Genomic DNA, 18,518 nt, shown 5'->3' on the forward strand with positions numbered 1-18,518 from the left:
TCAGTCTAAACAAGCTGAAGTTTTTTAGTTTATTTGCTAAAACTTCAGCCTAAACATGCTTAAATTTTTGTCCTGCAGTTTGTCAATAGTCTTTTATTAAAGAAGGGCAAAATCGTATTTTTAAAATACTTTAAAAAAAAATGAATGCGGATGCAAACGAAAAAACAAAACGGGTATAAGTTAAAAAGGGGCGACCAAATAAGGCGCCCAATACAATTTTTGCGCCAATTGTGTGGTTCCACATTCGTTGGATGTCGCTATACAAAGCCCATGCTTAGATCCATTTTGGAAAGTCGAGGAGAAAATACGAAGAGTGAAGATGGTGGGTAGAGAGGAGAACTTTTTGAAAATTTTCTAATTTTTTGCAAAGTTGGTTTCTCTGGTTTAAAGGCCTCTCCTTTTGTTGCGCCAGCCCAAAATCGTTAAATTACGCGATTTTATTTGTGCAATTTTAACGTAACGAATAATATGTCTAGTTCACCTGGTTTTTATGATTGTGGATTCAGTTGTTATTCGTCATTACCTCAGCTGTCCAAGAGATGACATCCTGACCAATGAACCGAAAGCATATTGACCCGAATCTTCGTTTTATTATTTTTACCTTGTGTAAGTGTGCAAATTTTAGAGCTGATGGTGTGCTCAATTTCTTGTGGAGTAATTTTTATAACCTTACTCATAAGAGTCTAATATGGAGTAGCTTGTGTTTGCCTTTGGATAAGTTGTAGTTTTATCTTCTTCTTTTTTTTCATTTGTTTCTGCTACCTCTAAGTTCTTGGTAAGTTGGTATGTTACACGTCTTATAACATGTTAAGATTTTTGGCCTTCTCTCGGAATTCGTGTTGATTGTTACTGTTATTTTCATGTTTCTTATCTTCATATATATGCTATTTTAAATTTAGCACTTTCCGACTAAAGTAAATTTAAGGTGAATTTGGAAGGGAATTGTGCTACTAAAGTTTGTCGGAAATATATGTAACTTCTCCCTCATGATACCAAAGGATATTCAAAAGAGAGATTTATAAAGTTTTGGTCTACTTCACTCATTACGGTAATATTTTGAATTATTGCTCATATTCTTTCAGAAATATGAGAGTAAGATATTAATAACTGTCAAAAAAGATTAACGCAGTTGTCTTCTGTGGATAAGTTTGCATTTTATGTGAAGTGTTTAAACCAAACTTATGAATGCAAGATATTTATTACCAAATTGAGGTTAGCTACTTCGTAATATTAAATTTCTTTTTAGTAAGTATTTGATTCCTAAAATTAAATTAGTATTACTATGTTTGATATAAACGCAGTAAATTCTTTTGTCGTGTAGCTGGTTAGTAAAGAATGAAGTTGGGAAACCTAGTTAGCAGCTAGTAGCCTAGCACATCCTTTAATACCTTGTGCTCCATGCTATTCTGATGTTGCACCAAAACCCAAGTTCACTGCTATTGCTGCCTATCCAATAACAAAAGAAAGGAGAAACTAAACCAACAAGTTAAAAGCTTAATATAGTCCACAAGTCAACAGTTTTTCCTACCTTTCAAAGTGCTCCTCAAATACCGCATCTGTTATATATATATATATATATATATATATATATATATATATATATATATACACACACATTTATACCATCAAGTTAAGTTATCTATAATAACAGATAATGATTCGGCACAAGTTGTTTACCCGAAAAACGGATAGAGTTAGAATTTATACGTAGTTCTAAGGATACGTGGTATAACTTGGTATAAATCGGAAAAGTAAGTAGAAATATATATCGAACATTGGCCGTAAAAAAGGAATGAAATACAAACCAAATTGAGTAGAGAATGATTTATAAACAAGCAAGATGAATCAATGTCAAAGCTCAAAAATGATAATCTCTGTTATATATCAGTGTAATAATCTTTGAAATGTGAGAGTATCAATGTTTGCTTCTCTCGATGTTCAATGTCCCCTTACAGAAATGATACCCATTCTTCATATAGTGGAAAAATCCTACTTTGGATATAATAAAAAATACATAGTGGGGATTCCATGATAGATTAGTTAATAGCTTTTCCTTAATTCCCACCGAGATTCTCTCCCTAAGTGCGGCTACAACGACTCTCTCTCTCTTAACTCGATCTTGGTATTGGTCGATCTCCGAATCTCGAGCTCGATATTGACTCGAGCTCGATATTGATCGGTTTCTGCCTCTTGAGCTCAATAACACTACTTCATATCATAGCTCGATATTGACTCGAGCTCGATATTGATCGGTCCCTAAATCTTGAGCTTGATAACCTGGCTTTATTTCTTATCTCGCTTTTACAATGACGACCCTCGGTTCATCATGTTCCAATCTCGACTAATTACACGTAGGGCAAACTCGGATTTGGCCGTATACAGATAGTCCCCTCGTTTCTCGGAAAGAATGTGGCGAGAAATGATATGATTTTCCAACGATATGACTAGATATACACTGACGTCTGCATCAAGCCCGACCATGACATACGTGATAAATGTCCCGTCGGTTCAGTTATCGAGCCATTAAATATGCGTCGAACGATGGTCGACCACTGCTGATATTTAATCGTCATCGCCAAATCTATAAATAGCTCCTCTCTTCACCATTTTTTACTTTTAAATTTCCAATCTCCAAATCTACTAAGTTCGTTTTTGCATCTTCTGTGTTCTTCATCTGCAAATCTGCGATTTTCACTGCTAACCTCTTCGTAGAACACCAAATCTTATCATCTCCCTCTATTTTTAACTTCAAATCCAAATGGCAAAAACATCAAAAACTGTTCCTCAAAAAGAAAATGCTTCTTCATCACGGCTGGCCGGCGATAAAATACCGGTGGAGCCACGCCCTGAGGAGTGTGTTCCCGGGGGGGAGGGGGTGTCCTCACTTCTAATTTTAAGACCGGCAAAGCCTCGTCGGTTCCCAGTCGATGCGAGCCAGTATCGAGGTATATATGCTCGATAACTGAGGGATACATTAAGCAGGTAAAGAAAGATTGCAACTGGGAGAATAAAGAAGTGGTGATCCCGACTCCCGAAGAAGATATTACCACCCATGTGGAAGGGTTTTTAAGTGTTTACACTTACCCTTTCACGCTAGGCCCCCTCGACCCCGTTATTGTCGATTTTTGTTGTCAGTATCAAATAACCCTAGGCCAAATCCATCTTTCCTTTTGGCGAATTGTTATTCTGCTCCGGTTCTTCGTGAGCAAAATTGAGGGGATGATTTTTACCCTCGACCACCTTATCAGGTTGTACAACCCCTGCTTCTATCGAGGCGGGTTAATAAAACTCCAATGCCGGGCTACCAAAGTGTTGTTATCGAGCATAGAAGAGGATAAGGACCGAGGCTGGATGGGCCGGTTCGTTCAAGTGAGGACTTCCGATCTAATCCCGGCCGAGAAGATGCCATTTCCCGAGAAATGGAATATGAAGTGTAAGTATAATCCCACTGTTAGCTCATGTTTATTGCTTTGCTTCTTTGTTTATTTCTCCCTTTCTGTGATGTAGCGGTTGCTTGGATGCCAGGTGCAATTCCTAACCTCAAGAGCTGGGTTCGGGACCTGATCTCGACCTCTACATATGCCGAGCACTCGTGGCGCGATTTATCAAAGGGCTGATGGGAGGCCAAAACTCATGGTAAGCCTCTTTATTACGTCTTTGATGATTTTGTTAAAGCATTCCTTATTTGTTTTCTTTTCATACAGGTCTTGTCAAAGATGCTATTGTTAGGCCCCTATCTGGTGAGGAGGAGACTTCGATCCCAGCACCGAAACCGGCGAAGGATAAAAAGAGAAGAAAGATCTCAACCTCTGAGGATCCAGGACCTAAGAAGAAGAAGGCTCGTAAGCCAAGGAAGAACATCATCCTCTTGACCGAAGACTCTGTTCGGTATCTAAGGGATGAAGACGAAGAAGAGGAAAAAGACGACGCCGGGCTGGTGGCCCGAGAGAAAATGAGTACCGAGGCCCCAAGGGCTACTAAATCGATGAAGGTTGCGGAGATTCCATCTTGAGACGAGGGAGTCTCGGGAAGAGACTTGGGCGAAGTCCCCGAGTCGTCGAAGATTGAGGATGCCTCCCACCATAATGAGCCAACAATAAGTACGGCTGCAGAGGCTGATTTCGAGGCCCCCCGAGATGGAGAAAACGCCCCAAGTGATCCACTTGGGGCAATAGAAATTGGGGGCTCCCCGATGCTTCCCTCGTTTTCTGAGGAGATGATTCAAGAGGCTCGGGCCTTGAAGACCCTCTCTATCGAAGGAGACCATGGAAGGGAAGATCCCTTCCGTGATTATTTTACTATGGTCGAAGATGCTATCGGCCTGAGCAACTTGGAGGTCTCGAGGAAGGACTCAGGCGAGGCATCGAGCCTTTTCAACGAAGCGCAACAAGCTATGAATCGGGTAAGACTTAACTACCTTTGTTCGTATTACTCTTGTGTTCGTTTTTCTCTTTCTGTCTAACTTCTTTTCTTCTTTCTGCGTAGGCCTCAGCGCTTCATCGGGAAGCATTTTATCGGTCTCGAGCTGAGCTGAGTTGGTATGAGGCTGACCTTCGAGGTCTCACGGAGGAGATAAATGCCCTTAAACTTCTCTGTGGGCAAAGAGAAGAGGAGATCAAGGACCTCCGAGCCGAGTTAGCCAAGGCTCACCAAGATCAGTCTGACCTGATCGAGCAGGTAATGAAAATCTTAAAAGCTCATGGGATCGATTCAGGAACGGTGGCTAACATTTCAATCTCATAGCTGCAGCAGAAGATCGAGATGATCGGGCAGCTCCGCGAGGAGGTCCATATGATGAAGGCGGAGACCTTGGGTTGGAAAGAAGGTATGAACCACTTTGCTATAGAAAAAGAGACTGCTCTATCCCAATTGTCATCGGCCGAAGGTCAGCTTCGAGGCATGAAAGAGAAGAGCTCGGCTCAGGAAAAAAAAATAGGGGAGCTCGAAGCTCGGTTGGCTTCCGAACTTGCGAAGGCCAAATTTGAGGCCGAAAATGCTAAATCCAAGGCAGATGTGATCGTGGCCGTTTTCCGAGCCGATGCTGAAGCCGCTCAAGTACAAGCGAGAGAGGCAGCTGAGACCGCTCAAACTAGAGCATATTAGATTGCTGAACTGGTCAAATGCCAATCTCGGAGGGAAACCCTTGAGGAGATCCACGCTCGGGGTTTCGATCTTGCCGACGAGATAATAAAGGCTAGAGAGCATGAAGCCGATGCTAGAGCACTGGCCTCCGATGATGATGATGATGATGACGAGAGCAAGAGCGAGTCCGAGAGCGGGGAGGACCTCGATGGAGGAGAAGCTGCCTCCGAAGAAAATTAGGAACCTTAGGATTTTTCATTTTTGATCTTTTGTGTAGGGTCTTGATCGGACCTTGTAAATATTCTCAAATATATAAAGATCTTTTTCTTTTCCGACTTGCCTTTATTTCATTTTCCGCCTTGTAAAAATCTCATTTCATTCATGCCTTATGAAAATTTTGTTCATAAGTTCAAGGCTTTAGGCAATTTGATCGAAGTCGGACTAGTGTAGTTTTATAACCAAGTGAGTACTTGCTCGAACTCGAAATAAAAATAGCCCTTAGGCTTTATGGTCGAGTGAGTGTTTGCTCGAACTCAAATTAAGAGTAGCCCTTAGGATAAATGTTTGAGTGAGTGTTTGCTCGAACTCGAATTAATGTAGCCTTTAGGCTTAATGGTCGAGTGAGTGTTTGCTCGAACTCGAAATGGTGTAACCTTTAGGCTTTTATGGTCGAGTGAGTGTTTGCTCGAACTCGAACTAATGTAGCCCTTAGGCTTAATGGTCGAGTGAGTATTTGCTCGAACTTGAATTAATGTATCCCTTAGGCTTTATGGTCGAGTGAGTCTTTGCTCGAACTAGAACTGATGTAGCCTTTAGGCTTAATGGTCGAGTGAGTGGTTGCTCAAACTCGAAGTAAGAGTAGCCCTTGGGCTTTATGGTCGAGTGAGTGTTTTCTCGAACTCGAAGTAATGTAGCCCTTAGGCTTAATGGTTGAGTGAGTGTTTACTCGAACTCGAATTAATGTAGCCTTTAGGCTTAATGGTCGAGTGAGTGTTTGCTCGAACTCGAAATGGTGTAGCCTTTAGGCATTTATGGTCGAGTGAGTATTTGCTCGAACTCGAACTAATGTAGCCCTTAGACTTTATGGTCGAGTGAACGTTAGCTCGAACTCGAAGTAATGTAGCCCTTAGGCTTAATGGTCGAGTGAGTGTTTGCTCGAACTCAAATTAATGTAGCCCTTAGGCTTTATGGTCGAGTGAGTGTTTTCTCGAACTCGAACTGATATAGCCTTTAGGATTAATGGTCGAGTGAGTGGTTGCTCGAACTCGAAGTAAGAGTAGCCCTTGGGCTTTATGGTCGAGTAAGTGTTTGCTCGAACTCAAATTAAGAGTAGCCCTTAGGATAAATGTTTGAGTGAGTGTTTGCTCGAACTCGAATTAATGTAGCCTTTAGGCTTAATGGTCGAGTGAGTGTTTGCTCGAACTCGAAGTAATGTAGCCTTTAGGCTTTTATGGTCGAGTGAGTGTTTGCTCGAACTCGAACTAATGTAGCCCTTAGGCTTTATGGTCGAGTGAACGTTAGCTCGAACTCGAAGTAATGTAGCCCTTAGGCTTAATGGTCGAGTGAGTGTTTGCTCGAACTCGAATTAATGTAGCCCTTAGGATTTATGGTCGAGTGAGTGTTTGCTCGAACTCGAACTGATGTAGCCTTTAGGATTAATGGTTGAGTGAGTGGTTGCTTGAACTCGAAGTAAGAGTAGCCCTTGGGCTATATGGTCGAGTGAGTGTTTGCTCGAACTCGAACTGATGTAGCCCTTATGCTTTATGGTCGAGTGAGTGTTTGCTCGAACTCGAAGTAACGTATCCCTTAGGCTTAATGGTCGAGTGAGTATTTGCTCGAACTAGAAGTAATGTTAGGCTTAATGGTTGAGTGAGTGTTTGCTCGAACTCAAATTAATGTAGCCTTTAGGCTTAATAGTCGAGTGAGTGTTTGCTCGAACTAGAAATGGTGTAGCCCTTAGGCTTTATGGTCGAGTGAGTGTTTGTTCGAACTCGACTTAAGAGTAGCCCTTGGGCTTTATGATCGAGTGAGTACTTGCTCGAACTCGAACTGATGTAGCCCTTAGGCTTTATAGTCGAGTGAGTGTTTGCTCGAACTCGAATTGAAAATAGCCCGAACTGATTTTTCGGTTGGCAGTCCTCGATTTATGGGGTAATTTTTCAAACTCCGGCCATGGTCGACCCTTAAGCCTGTTTGCCTAATAGATCACAAAATAGAAGAATCTTTTTGGGATATGAGATATCGGTAAAAAATAAATTTTTCTTTATAAGTCATTATACATGTGTTCATGTTTTGTGCCAGCGCACGAGCAAACTACACGGGCATGGTTCGTTTGACCATTTGGCCCTTACAAGTTTTCCTATCGAGTCATGAAGTAACTTTCTTGCATCGAACTACTTGATATATTCGTTTTGTCCATTGTAATCTCTGTTTTTGAAATAGTTTTTGGCCCGGTCACTTAAAAATTCTGGAAGGTGCCCCTCATTGAATAAACGGGCAACCTTCTCTCTTAATTGCATGCAGTCTTCGATTCTTTGGCCATGGGTACCATGATATTTTTGTACATTTGATTGGGATTTCTCTAGGCTGGATTGGACTGTAGAGGTCGAGGCCACTTAGTTTCTTTGATGCGTCCGATAGCTGACACGATGGCGGATGCATTGACGTTGAAGTTATATTCTGATAACTGTGGTGCTTCCTTAGGTCCGATATGCATGTCTAACCTATTCTTGTTCATCAACCCCCGAGACTCTTGGCCTCGATCACTTCTCATTTCGCCTTGTACGGAGTTGCGTGTAGGTTCGCTGCCCCTGTGATCTATGTTATACGACCGATATCGGTCCTTGTTCGACCTTGGTTCTCGATCGATGTCCCTTTTAATAACGGACTCAGAACCCAACTGGTCGTCTTCAACTCTGATCTTTGATTGATACCGATTGTGTACATTGGCCCAGGTAATAGTTGGTTACTCGATCAAGTTCTGCTTCAACCGTCATGAAGCCATCGAGCTTCGTTTTTTTAGACCTTGAGTGAAAGCTTGAACAGCCCAATCATTTGTGACTGGCGGTAGATCCATTTGGTTCCATTTGGAAATGAGATACGAATTCCCTTAGCATCTCGTTATCTTTTTGTCTTACCTTGAAAAGGTCTGACTTCCTGGTTTCGACCTTTATGGCTCCAGCGTGTACTTTTACGAAAGAATCTGCAAGCATAGAAAAATAATCGATAGAGTTAGACGGTAAATTATGATACCATATTATTGCTCCCTTTGACAGGGTTTCACCGAATATTTTCAATAATAGAGATTCGATCTCGTCGTCCTCTAGATCGTTCCCTTTAATGGCACATGTGTAAGAGGTGACGTGTTCGTTGGGGTCGGTCGTTCCATTATATTTAGGAATTTCGGGCATGCAAAACTTCTTGGGGATCGGTTTTGGGGCTGCGATCGGGGGGAGGGTGTCACGACCCAAAATCCACTAGTCGTGATGGCACCTAACCCAACCCGCTAGGTAAGCCAACTAATAACTATTCAATTTCAATTAACGTTTTAATAAGACAATTAAACAAAGGAATTATCTGAATCTTATACATTCCCAAGGACTGGTAGTACAAATCATGAGCTTCTAAGAATAGAGTTTACAAAGCTGATATGAACTAAATACACTTTCTGTTTGAAAAGTACATAAACAGAGTTTTAAAATCTAAGGCTACCATGAACAAGAGGTAGTTACAACATGGACGTAGGTACATCTTCCAATCCAACTCCCATCGAACACAGCAACATCGACATCCGTAATCTGCACGCAATGTAGGGGTGGGCGTCGGTCGGTTCAGTCGGTTATTATGAAAGTACGGCTCGGTTTATCGGTTTTCGATTTTGTAATTTTAATAACCAAATCAAACCAAAGTATTTACGGTTCGGTGCGGTTTTTTCAAAGTTTGGTTCGGTTTTTTGCGGTTTAATTTTTCGGTTATTAACGGTTCAAGATTTTTATATTCAATGTAAACTACTTATATCACTGAATATAATATACGTGCCACTGATTCTAAGAATTGGCAGAGATTATAATATACGTGCCACTGATTGATGTTTTTTAAAATCAGAAAATTAGAAATTTTCATTCCACTGGGGGCAATGTCCACTGATTCCATTCTAATTTTCATATGAAAATCAGAAAGCTGTAACAGAGACTAATTATTCTAAGAATTGAAAGCTTTTTTGCATCTCTTTGGCATGCATTCTGATTCTGTCATTCTGATTATGATTAACCAATGCATAATCAGACAGACCCCTCTAGGTTGAGTAAATCTCCATTAGCAATCAAATAAAATCACCAAACATCTACCAAAGGGCAAACAATTACCAATAGTTGGTTCAAAACAGTGGCATCACCAAACAACAAAACAATGGATGAGGATCACCAAACAGCTACCAAAGTCCAAAACAAGTCTAGAAAATAGAAATACCATCATGACATCACCAAACAACAAAACAGTGGCAAACTAGTCACAACCCACATGCCACAAAGTAAGTCTAGAAAAGGATACTTGAAGTCTTAAATATGAATCACTGGATGAGGCATGAGACACTTCTTAATATGCTTCACTAATCCGATAGTGCCATAATACTTCAGATGGCAATTATAAACTCGACCACAATGAAGGCACTTTGCTTTGCGGGATTCTTCATTTACTTCAACTAGCTCAAAATATTCCCAAATAGGCAATCTAGCTTTAGGACCACGAGGCATAGTTGAACCTACAAAAAAAAATGTTCACAAGTTAATAAAATATTTTTAATTATAAATAATAAAAGGAATAAAGGATATCATAAAACAAGTAAATCTTTAAACTTACCACTTGTTTAAACTATGCATCAACAATGCCAGTATCTCTTTCAACAATGCAAGTTTCTCTTTCGCTCTTTGCCATATCTAAATATAATTTGATAAAGTGTGTCATTTAAACTTACAAAGTAAACTAATTTTTACTAAAACACTCATAAAACGCAAAATCTTACCAAGTTCAATTTGCTCAAGAAACTCCAAATCTTCTTCAACATTAATAGGAGTACCCTCACATCTAAACCAATCTTGAATACAAACAAAATTTTGCACCAACCGAGGAGTCAATGAACTCCTAAATGAATCAAGAATGCGGCCACCGGTGCTAAATGCACATTCCGATGCAACACTTGAAATTGGAATGGCTAATACATCACGAGCTAGCTCAGATAGAATAGGAAATCGAGGCGCATTAATTTTTCACCAATCTAAGATTTTAAAGTCATCAGAATCACCATACAATGGCTCTTGTCCTTCACCAATATATCTTTCCAAGTCAGATTTAGCACCTACACTTCCAGAGTCTTCCTTTTGCCTATTCAACAATTGGTTTGTTCTCCAGATTTTGTTCTCACATTCCCACTAGATGAATCAGATGTGTCATCAGATGAAGTAGATTTAGATGGAGATGATTGAAGACAACATCCTTTGGAATATTTTTTTTTGATACTCCCCAAACAAAGAATTTAAATAAGCATCCACTTCGGCAGTTAGTTTCTTCCCTGGTCCCTCCCCGAACATTTTCTCAAGTGCAAAACTAACATATTCTAATTTGTTATGAGGGTCTAATACAGAAGCAATGAATATCATTTTATTCATCTTTTCAGGTTCACCCCAATATTTTTTAAACTTATCTTTCATCTTCCCTACCATCTTACTCAAATTAGTATCATTACTAGCTAAATAAGCTTTCAAATGACTATTAAGCTCACATATATCCTCAAAATGACAATTAAAAGTGACATAACGTGAGCCTGAAACTTTTTCGATGAGCTCGTGAAATCTTTCAAGAAACTTTATCATATTTCTCACATTCACCCAATCATCACATACAAATGGACCTGCAACATTCCCATCCTCACAAACATGCGTACAAAGATGAGTAGAAAATCCATCATCAAAAAGATGAAGCTTGTCAAAGGCCTTCTTAAAGTTTTGTGTTGTTTCCAACATCAAGTAGGTGGAATTCTACCTAGTAGGAACATCCAAACATAATATTTTGCTACATTCTACCTCTTGATGTGCACAACATTCTCTAAACTTTAAGGTCCTTTGTGGAGATGATCTCACATACCTCACAACTTGTCTAAAACGTTTAACAGAAATATCAATTTCCTTCAAACCATCTTGCACAATTAGATTAAGTATGTGAGCCATGCATCTCACATGAAGATGCTTACAACTCATCGAATTAGTTTTCCACATATCTAGTTGTTTAGACAATTCCTTGACCGTGACATCATTCGAAGAAGCATTATTAATAGTAACAGTGAATACCTTATCCAATTTCCATTCTAGCAAACAATTACCAATAACTTTTGCCATTTCGTCACCCTTATGACTAGAGATATGGCAAAAATTTAGTATTCTTTTGTGCAACACCCAATCTCTATCAATAAAATGACCCATCAAACACATATAATTAATTCTTTGTAGCGAAGTCCATGTGTCTGTGGTAAGGCAAATTTTTGGTTTTACTTCTTTGAAACTTTTCATTAGTTTAAGCCTCTCTTCACCGTAAACTTGAAAACAATCCCTTGTAATCGTCCTACGAGAAGGAACATTAAATAGAGGTTGGGCTATGCTCATAAACTTTTTAAAGCCTTTCTTTTCAACAAAGCTAAAAGGTAATTCCTCCGTAATTACCATCTCAACTAAAGCCCTCCTAACTAGTTCTTGTTCAAATTCCCAAAGCACCCCACCATTAATTTGCCCATCCTTTTGTAAACACAATTGTGTTTGAGTATTATCAACTTTTCGTGGTATTTTTTGACACTTATTTAAATGAGTATTCAATGATATTGTTCCATTCAATCATGAATCAGCCTTATAATCACGACCACAATGTTTACACTTTGCTCTATCACCTCCATTATCATCTTTAAACTTTTTAAAATGATCCCAAGCAATTGATCTACATTGTACGGATTTTTTTTTTGTTGGCCTTGACTAGTTTCAACTGAATTTGTAGGTGAAGAAGTAGGTTCGCTTTCAGATGAACCCACCTTACTTATTCTACTTTCAACTTCTGTCATCTATAGAAACTCGAATGACAACAGAATTAAAAATGTAAACTGGTAAACAATTTTAATTCAAAATACTATTAAAGGTGTTTGGTTTGCTTGTAATACTAATTAAGATGATAATTAACGTTGATAAAATCTGTCCGTAAAAGGAGTTTCATATTCTCTATCATGCACATGATGTTCATAAAGAAATTCAGGGAATAATAGCCTCGAATGTTTCATACACTTTAGTTTTGTGTTTAGTTTAATTAGGGATATTGCTTTAAACTTCACCTCAATACCAATCACACAACACGTAATTTGGGGTTTCATACCCTCAGCACTAAGTTTAGAAGAGTTACTTATCTTGAACAAGACAATTCCAACACCGAGCAAGCCAAGCGATGCTCCAAAAATGCCATCACGCGCGTAGAGACCTCCGAACGGCTCAAAACTAGCCAAAAGCAACTCACATACATCAGATAAAGCCCAAGGGAGCAATTACAAATGATAAAGATCGAATTCTACATCAAATCCCAAATCCGGCCAAAATTCACACCAGGGACCACGCCTCGAAACTCGACAAAACTCACAAAATACGACACCCCATTCAATTACGAGTCCAACCATACTAGTTTCACTCAAATCTGACTTCAAATCAGTGTTCAAAACTCAAAAATTTATATTATGAAACTTTAGACCAAAACCCCCAATTTTCTCTTTAAAATTCATCAGCCAATTTCTAAAAGCGAAGATAGATTCATGGAATATAATCAAAACTGAGTAGAGAACACTTACCCCAATCCTTGTGATGAAATTTGCTTAAATAATCTCCTCAATTAGAGTCCCACATCTCAAAATATGAAGAAAGAACCAGAACCTCGTTTTTATGACTCTGCCTAGAAATTCCGCATTTGCGGTCAAATTGTCGCATTTGCGACCACCGCTTCTGCGGAAATTCCTCCCTTTTGCGAAATAGCCTCACTCAGCAAAACCTCGCACCTGCGGTCCTTAAGCCGTTTCTACGATCGCGCTTCTGCGCACTTGAACCGCATCTGCGGTTGCGCATGTGTGTCCAAGCACCCGCACCTGTGATCCTCACGCCCAGCTCCCTTTCTCTCTTCTGCGATGGTACTGCCGCTTTTGCGGCTCCGCACATATGCTCAATAATCCGCAGGTGCGGTCATACCAAAACCAAAAAAATCTTCAGCAATGAAATATGGAATGAAAATGATCCGAACCTTGTCCGAAACTCACCCGAGCCACTCGGGACCCCGTCCAAATATACCAACAAGTCCCATAACATAACACGGACCTCCTTGAGGCCTCAAAACACATATACCAACATCGAAATGATGAATCACACCTCAATTCGAAATCATTGAACTTTGAAACTTCAACTTCCAGAACCGATGCCGAAACCTATCAAATCACGTCCGATTGACCTCAAATTTTGCACACAAGTCACATTTGACATTACAGACCTGCTCCAACTTCCGGAATTGGAATCTGACCCCGATATCAAAAAGTCTACTCCTGGTCAAACTCTCCAAAATTCCAAATTTCGCCATTTCAAGCCAAATTCTACTATGGACCTCCAAACCACAATCCGAACGTGCTCCTAAGTCCAAAATCACCCAACGGGGCTAACAGAACCATCAAAAAATCCAATCCGAGATCAAATACTAAAAAGTCAAAACTTGGTCAAACCTTTCAAATTTAAAGCTTCTAGCTGCGAATCATTCCTCCAAATCAATTCTGAATAACCTAAAAGCCAAAACCGAGGATTCACATAAGTCATAATACATGCTACGGAGTTACTCATGCCCTCAAACAACCGAACGAAGTGCAAATACTCAAAACGACCAATCGGGTCGTTAAATCCTCCCCCATTTAAACACACGTTCATCCTCGAACGTGCCCAGAGTTGTTCCAAAAGCCATCAAATCACCGTGTAGCATTACCATGCACATACCCGGGGGTGATCCCACGTCACCCTATCCCATATAGGTCTGATAACACAATTCTTAATCCAACCTAGCCCATAAGCTTTAGAATTAAATTTTCACATCCAAAATTTTCGATAAGATCAGAATCTCGCATCTACACACTGTATAAGTCTGAACAAGTTGGATCCCATTTGCACAAAACCAAACCGTCAGGACTGAACTCAACCAGGCTACGCAGGCCGTCAAAACCCAAGAGTATTGCCACAAAACACCTGTAGAAACTCACTACATCATAAGTACCAAAAGAGCCAATTGCATCTGTTACCATGCTAATCCAACCCGTTACTAAACTGTCCTAATTCTCCGAGTTCCTTCTGAATTACCTTCAAATTGATACTCCTCTTTGCCATAATACTTCAATCCTCAGCCCAAGACTCACCACACGAGACCCTAGCATAAAACCACACCGCCCTAAGGCTCATAAGCCGCTGAATGCTCTCTTAAGCACCACAAAAGTACCACAATCGAGATATCCACTCTGAAGAGACCTTCTGTGAATTTCAATCTGTTCATCTTACTTTCCTAATACTGAAATGTAGAATCCACAATGATGTAGAAATACTACGAGTCTCGACACCATCCAGTGTAGCCCTCCGATTTTAGCCATGCACAAATCCGCAAAATTCTCAATTGCCACATTTAAATCTTGCATCCGTTAGAACCATTCTTGAGAGTCTTCCACTCTACTCAGGTCTCAATTAAATTGATCAAACGAACCAAACGACATGTGCCCCATTAGTACAACAACACCCAAGGAAGTATTCCACTCTTCTAAGCAACCGGGTGAATCCCTACCCCATGCATGCTACATCCTTTACAAATAACAACTCAATCATCCAATGTTTCTCATATACCCATAAAGCATAACACAACCCTTATCAAAAATTGTTTTTACTCGAGTTACCCTCGATCTCAACCTCTGTAAGCCATAACTGATTCATCAGTATACCTCAAACTGAAACTAATACAACACATAACCGCGCAATTAACCCGTCGATAGAAGACTCCCCTATTTGGCTCAAGGCCAAGGAATAAAGCATCTGATAACTTACAATAGCCACCCCCATACTGGCATAACACCGCAATATGATTCAACTAAATTCTTCCTAAGATCATGTAACACAAACCACATAATACCTCAAATCATTTGCAAATTTCGCATTCCTCCTCGTAACAGTCAAGCCAACTTCCACAAGCAATCCAAACTCAAATTGCACTACATATAATTTACTGGTAAAAGAGAACTCTCAACAAAAAAAACATAGGGATCACACAACCTCAGGACATCCTGCAGGAGATAACCTATTTGCTTAGCCTCAATCTGACATCTTTCTCTACCCTTCCACAGTCATAACTATTACGCAACCACTTAATCTTCCTGAGTCTAAACTCATATCACGACATGAAAATCTACTCCACTCCTCAACTAAACAACATGAAAATGATCCTTCAACATACCCATAACTCGAGACTATACGTCAAGTCAAGATGGAAATCAAGCACTAAATAGTTCTTTCTACACCTCAAGCAAACCCTTCTCGTTACATTCAAATTATATGAACACATCTCGCAGTCACATCATAATCATCACGTAGCCATCCAACCACCAATTCCATTAATAGGGACACTACCGGACATATAAATCCAAAAGCACGTGCTCACGTAATCAACACCTTAGTGCTCCAGCTACAGTTAAAACCCAGCCTCAAGTCCCCCAGACTGGTCCATCATCAACACACAGAAATAATATCTCGCCCTTATCCAGGAAATCACCAGCCGTCGATGCATATCCGATATCGAGTGCTCACCTGCGCATACGAATGCGTGGAAAGAATTCGAAGGATTATGCCTCAAGCTGAATCAATGCCGCACGATAATGAAAAAAATATGGGAAGTATATCCTAAATGTCTTGTAGCCTCTCAAAGATAGGTATGGACGTCATCATACCGACCGCAAGACTCTACTAGACACTTACTCATGACTTGTAGAACTTATGAACCTAGAGCTCTGATACCAATCTGTCACGACCCAAAATCCACTAGTCGTGATGATACCTAACCCAACCCGCTAGGTAAGCCAACTAATAACTATCTAATTTCAATTAACTTTTTAATAAGACAATTAAACAAAGAAATTATCTAAATCTTATACATTCCTCAAGGACTAGTAGTACAAATCATGAGCTTCTAAGAATAGAGTTTACAAAGCTGATATGAACTAAATACACTTTCTGTTTGAAAAGTACATAAACAGAGTTTTAAAATCTAAGGCTACCATGAACAAGAGGCAGCTACAACAGGGACGCAGGTACATCTTCCAATCCATATCCCATCGAACACAACAACATCGACATCCGTAATCTGCACGCAATGTGCAGAAAGTGTAGTATGAGTACAACCGGCCCCATGTATTAAATAAGTAACAAACCTAACCTTAGATTGAAAGTAGTGACGAGCTGGAATATGGTCGGGTCCAACATCAATAGCCAACAACTATTTATAACAATGAAGAGTATAAATAAGGAAGCAATTCAGAAATAAAATGCTCAGCTTTATCACAATTTGCCAAAAATAGTTTCGCTTTTCAAGAATATCAGTGAAAACCCAAATTCTTTACCGAAATCGTCGAAAAGTATGAGATAGTTTGAAAACTGTAAATTTGTCCAAAAATCCTTTCCAAAATAAGTAAGATGTTTCATTTCCTTTCCATATAGCAAGTGTGAAATACCTCTCTATGATCACATATCAATGTGTGTAAAAGTCATGAATGACGTGATGCCGTACAACATGAGGAAAATGAGTCTCTATGCATGTATGTCATGTGTGCATGCCAAAGCCATATATCTCAGAGATGAATCATGTACTCACACTCTCAGAGTACTCAATCTCACTGCTTCTGACTTTCCACTCATCATGCTCAACCACTCGGTACTGTATATGGCCCATACGGCCCAGGAAAATCTATCCCGGAACATATACAACACTGACTATAAGTCACCCAGTACCGAGAAAAAAGGGTAATCCAACCCTGTGGAGAAATCCATCTCCAGGTAGTAAGTACTTTGGACAAATCCATGTCCAGGGAAATCCATCCCTCAATAGTATCATCCGCGCTCACTGGGTGTGTGTTACAGACTCCGGAGGAGCTCCTGCAGCCCAAACGCTATCATAATCATCAATATAATCGCTGCGGCATGCAGCCCGATCCCATAACTGTCACTCATAATCAGACTCTCGGCCTCACTCAATCATCAATCTCTCCAGTCTCACCCACGGACTCACAATATCATGAAAACTGACCCGGAACAATGATATGATGTATCAATAAGTAACGACTGAGACTGAGATATGATATGAATGCATGAATATGACTGAGTACGAAATATCAATGAAATCAATGAGATGACAGCAACCAACGACCTCTATGGGTCCTAACAATATAAGCATAAAGCCTAAACACGATATCTAGCATGATTGACAGCTCAGTTACTTTATCATATGGTGAAAACACAAATATCAATGAAAATAGGGCCACTATACAGTGCCATGGAAACAATGGAATCACAATTCATAGGGTGCACGCCCACATGCCCGTCACCTAGCATGTGCTCACCTCAATACCAGTCATACAATACGTAATTTGGGGTTTCATACCCTCAACACTAAGTTTAGAAGAGTTACTTATCCTGAACAAGCCAATTCCAACACCGAGCAAGCCAAGCAATGATCCAAAAATGCCATCACGCGCGTAGCGACCTCCGAAAGGCTCAAAACTAGCCCAAATCAACTCAGATACATCAGATAAAGCCCAAGGGAGCAATTACAAATGATAAAGATCAAATTCTACATCAAATCCCAAATCCGGCCAAAAATCACACTGGGACCCATGCCTCGGAACTCGACAAAACTCATAAAATCTGACACCCCATTCAATTATGAGACCAACCATACTAGTTTCACTCAAATCCGACTCCAAATCAGTGTTCAAAACACAAAAATTCATATTATGAAACTTTAGGCCAAAACCCCCAATTTCCTCTTTAAAATTCATCAACCAATTTCTAAAAGCGAAGATAGATTCATGGAATATAATCAAAACTGAGTAGAGAACACTTACCCCAATCCTTGTGATGAAATTTGCTTCAAAAATCGCATCAATTAGAGTCCCACATCTCAAAATATGAAGAAAGAACCAGAACCTCGTTTTTTATGACTCTGCCCAGCTATTCCGCATTTGCGGTCAAATTGTCGCATCTGCGACCATCGCTTATGCGGAAATTCCTCGCTTCTGCAAAACACCCTCACTCAGCAAAACCTCGCACGTGCGGTCCTTAAGCTGCTTCTGTGATCGCGCTTCT

The sequence above is a fragment of the Nicotiana tomentosiformis genome, chromosome 2 (assembly GCF_000390325.3).
Source record: "Nicotiana tomentosiformis chromosome 2, ASM39032v3, whole genome shotgun sequence".
Classification (NCBI taxonomy): Eukaryota; Viridiplantae; Streptophyta; class Magnoliopsida; order Solanales; family Solanaceae; genus Nicotiana; species Nicotiana tomentosiformis.